The sequence below is a fragment of the Eriocheir sinensis genome, chromosome 10 (genome assembly GCF_024679095.1).
Source record: "Eriocheir sinensis breed Jianghai 21 chromosome 10, ASM2467909v1, whole genome shotgun sequence".
Classification (NCBI taxonomy): Eukaryota; Metazoa; Arthropoda; class Malacostraca; order Decapoda; family Varunidae; genus Eriocheir; species Eriocheir sinensis.
The window spans coordinates 12,931,357-12,936,356 of record NC_066518.1 but is presented as its reverse complement, the minus strand read 5'-3'; positions in this window follow the sequence as shown (position 1 = coordinate 12,936,356).

Below are 5,000 nucleotides of genomic sequence, written 5' to 3'. Positions count from 1 at the left end.
CATCACCAAAAACATCAACAAACACACGAAAATTCTAACAACGACAACGATTATGGCACTCCAACAAGTCAAGTGCCGCCCTCTACCGCGAACCACCACCACCACCACCTCTGAAACTTCCTCACACACACGCATTATGACGACAAGGACGAGAGGATAATGACGGAGCGGCGGAGGCGATGCAGAAGGTAACAATTACAAAGGCGACAACAAGGATGAACTTCGGGGAGCAAACTTGGGAACGCTGGAAGTGGTTGAGGAGTGAAGCCGACAAACAATGAGAGAGAGAGAGAGAGAGAGAGAGAGAGAGAGAGTGTGAAAATGAATATAAAAGAAAGAAAATTGAGAAAAAAATGGAAATAACAGAGAAAAAGAAAGAAAATGAAAGAGAAATAAAGGAAATAAAGAAAACAAAAGGTGAGAAACAGATTAAAAAATGCATGGGAGGAGAGAACACAGTGAGCAAAGGGAAGGGAAGAGAATGGAAAGGAAGGTGAGGAAAGGAAATATAAAAATCGGAAGGAAAGAAAAGGAATTGAAAGGTAAGGGAAACGCAGGAATGAGAAAGGAAATAGATAGATAGATAGACTGAGAGATAGATATTATTACTACTACCATTGCATCGAACACTCAAAAAAGGTTAATGACGGAACAAAGGAGTGACTGAGCGTGAGGTAAACGAAAATTAGGTCGGCATTATAAGACTCTGTCGCTTCTCACATCAACTATTTCTAAAGGTCAAAAAGGGGATCAATTGGATTCTAATGAGTGTTTTTTTTAGGTTCATGCTACCGAAGAAGGTCCAAACTACCGCCAAGGTCATAAAACTACTCCTGGAAATGCCCTAAGCTCGTACGAAAGCCTTGTCAAATATGTGAACTTGGGCGACGAAATGTTTTAAAATGCGACCCTTAATGTCCCACCTCGTGTGTCAATCCTGGGGTGAACACAAACACACACCAAACACCACACGCATGCACCAGCAGGGGCGCCGCGCGTATGAATAAATGAATAATGAATAAATGAATGATAAAATAAAGAAAAGCTGAATTAAATGAGAGAGACACGACTTCAAAATCCGCCGAATCAAAAAGAGAAATAAGAGGAAAGAATAAAACAGAAAAACACACAGCCAGAGGAAATATTAGATAGATTAATAATGAACAAATGAGTAAATATAAAAGAAATGCTGAATCAAACAAGAGCTAAAAGATTCAAATCCAGCTGAAATTAAATAAAACAGTAGAGGAAAAAAAAGTATCCTGACAAAAAACCGCCAGTTAGAAATATTTAGAGATAGTAGAGAAAAAAATAATAGAAGTAGGAGAAAATAATAGATGGCCAGAGGGAAAGACACATACATAAATAAATAAAAGTTCCATAAATGTATAAATAAACAAATAAATGATGATAGTAAATATGCCTCGCAACAGGAGACGCTCAGGGGCAAAATCACACACAAGAGAAAACAAACACAACAACTTGACATTAGAGACGGTAATAAGAGAATGTTGGGCAACTTTGGCAAATTCCCTTCTCTTCTCTTCCTTTTCTTCTCTCCTTTTATTCTTTTCTCTTCTCTTTCCTTCTTTTGCTTCTCTTTTCTTTTCTCTTCCCTTCCTTCATTACGTCTCATTCTTTTTTTTTCTCATATTTTTCTTTTCTCTTCTCTTCCCTTCCTTTAGTTCTTTTTCTTGTTCTTCCCTTCCTTCGCTTCTCTTTTATCTTCCCTTCTCTTCCTTCCCTTCACCACGTCCCATTCTTTTCTTTCCTCTCTTACTCTTTTCTCTTCTTTTCCTTTCCAGTCCTTCTCTTCCTTAATTTATCTTTTTTACTCCTTCCCTTTCCTTTCTTTTCCTTTCTATTCATTTCATTCTCTTCCCATCTTTCTATTTCCTCTTCTTTCTCTTCCCTTCCTTCCCTCGCTCCATTATCTCTCTCTCTCTCTCTCTCTCTCTCTCTCTCTCTCTCTCTCTCTCTCTCTCTCTCTCTCTCTCTCTCTCTCTCTCTCCTGTACCTTTCTTCCCTGCCCTCTGCTTCTCCCTTTCCTTTTGTTTGTTTTCCATCTCTCCTCCGCCCTCACTTCGCTTCCTTGTTTATTTCCATATTTTATCCCCCTCTTAAAGTATTCCATTTATTCCATGCATCTTTTATTCCCGACTCTCCATTCCTCTTTCTCTTTCTGTATCTTCACTTTTCCTGAGCCTTCTATTTTATGTATTTCCTTATTCATCTTTTTGTTTATATATAACTGTCTCTATCCATTTGTCGTTCTGTATTTTCAACATTTCTATCGTCTTTTACCTTCTATCTTATATGTTTATTTATCTATCCTCTTAATTACTCCATAAGGTTTTCTTCTATTTATTTATGTATCCCTTCCCTTAGCTAATCCAACTATTTAATCATTTATCCTTTTATAACAACTCTCTATCCCTTTTCTATCTGTTTATTGTCACTCTTACCTTCCCCTCTATTTATATACATTTCCCTTTCCAGACTCCTAATGCTTGTTTTCTTATGCATTCTGTCACTCCCCGGGTACTCTTTTATCTGTTTTCCTTTCTTCACGATTCTCATTCAGTTTTCACCATCACCTCGTTCACCATACGTTCACCACCATCACTATACGTTCCTTCTCTCCCTCCTCTTCTACGTCAGACTCCCATTTTTTTTCACTATCAGGTAATTTTCATCTGTTTTCCTTTCTCCTCATTCCACATTTAATTTTCACTATCACCTTCAAGTTAATGTCTTCACCTTTTCCCTATTCTTCCTTTTCTATCTGCCAGCTCTTTTCCTTTCTCCATTATCTACATTTAAATTTCACCATCACCTCCAGAGCTAATGTGTCCCCCTTTTCCTCCTTTTCCTTTTTCAGGCTCCTAAATTCTATCTGTCATATGGTTTCCTTTCTCACAATCAGGTCTTTTATAACTATTCCTATCACCTCTATCATTATCAGGCACTTTTTATGTTTTTTTTTCCGTTTCTTCACGTTCATTGTTTAATTTCCACCATCATCTTCGACCTAATACGTTCCCTTTTATCTTCCACTACTTTCTCAGACTCCCAACATCCATTACTGTCATATGTTTTCCTTTCTTCATCTTCCCTTCTACTTAATGTGTTCTCCCTTTCTCCCCTCCTCTTCTTTTCCTATTAACCCTTAACCTACGCTGAATCCTTCCTTCCTCTCCCTCCCCATCAATTCTTCTCTCCACCTGCCTAATTTGTCTCTCCCACCTCTTCCCTGAGATTATATTCTTCCTCCCCTAAGCTTAATTTCCCACCTTCTTCCGCTCCCTCTCCCTGCCTCCAGCTTAAGCATGACAGGGCACTAATAGAGGATTACATAATAAGATTGAAACCATAGAGGAAGAAAATGCACGCCGGAAACCGTTTATAATACCCCAACGCTGATTACACTACATTTACTCCCTCGATTCTTTCTAAAGGGAATCCGACCTCATCACCCCCTTAATGTAACTCAGTCTTTCTTTCTCACTGGGGCAAGGAATGAAAGTGCAGAGGGTAGATGAGGAGGAGTTTGTCTTATGTATTTTCACTACAATAAAGGAAACAGGTAAAGAATATGGCAAACAGAAACACAAAAACCCACAATAACAAAAGCCAATATAATGTTGAGGTAGTTAAGGAAATGTACGTTAGGTTAGATTAGGTTAGGTTGGGTCAGGTCAGGTTAGGTTAAGTTAGGTTAGATAAGATTACGTAAGGTTAGGCCAGGTTAGATTAGGTTAGGTTAGGTAAGGTCAGGTTAGGTTAGATAACGTTAGGTTAGGTTAGGTTAGGTTAGGTCAGGTTAGATAACGTTAGGTTAGGTTAGGTTAGGTTAGGTCAGGTTAGGTTAGATAACGTTAGGTTAGGTTAGGTTAGATAACGTTAGGTTAGGTTAGGTTAGGTAAAGTCAGGTTAGGTTAGATAACGTTAGGTTAGGTTAGGTTAGGTTAGGTCAGGTTAGGTTAGATAACGTTAGGTTAGGTTGGGCCAGGACAGGTTAGGTTAGGTTAGGTAAGGTCAGATCAGGTTAGGTTAGGTTAGGTTAGGCCAGGTCAGGTTAGGTTAGGCCAGGTCAGGTTAGGTCAGGTCAGGTTAGGTAAGGTCAGGTTAGGTTAGGTAAGGTCAGATCAGGTTAGGTTAAGTTAGGTTAGGCCAGGTCAGGTTAGGTTAAGTTAGGTTAGGCCAGGTTAGGTTAGGTTAAGTTAGGTTAGGCCAGGTTAGGTTAGGTTAGGTATGGTCAGGTCAGGTTAGGCAACGTTAGGATAGGTTAGGCCAGGACAGGTCAGGTTGGGTCAGGATAGTTATGTTAGTATGTCTGAGGTGGAAAGGGTAAGGAACGGATTCAAACGTATAATATCCTAAACAAAATCCAAAACTAGCTATTCCACTCTTAATAGCATAAACACTAATGATGATGGGTGAGTAAATAATGAATACCTAAGAAAGTGTAATATTCCCACTTGATGTTAGTATCTCTGAGGTCAAGAGTGAGAGAGCTAGCGAGGGGGGGGGGGGGGGTCAAGAGGATTATAGCCTCAATAAAATCCAATCCGAGCTGTTACTTTCAATTTCAAAAGTATTATAGCATTAACAAAATCCAATCCTCGCTACTGTTCTTAATTAAATATAAAGGCTGATGATTAGCCGTACCTACTTCCGGATGCATTAGAGATGATTGTTACTCTCTCTCTCTCTCTCTCTCTCTCTCTCTCTCTCTCTCTCTCTCTCTCTCTCTCTCTCTCTCTCTCTCTCTCTCTCTCTCTCTCTCTCTCTCTCTCTTCTTTCGTCTCTCTTCTCTTCCCTTCCCTCTTTACCTCCATCCTCTCCTCTCCTCTCTCTCTCTCTCTCTCTCTCTCTCTCTCTCTCTCTCTCTCTCTCTCTCTCTCTCTCTCTCTCTCTCTCTCTCTCTTTAAAATTTTATACCACTAAAATTTATGTCAATTGCAATCTAGTTTCAAATATTTATTTATTTATTTCGA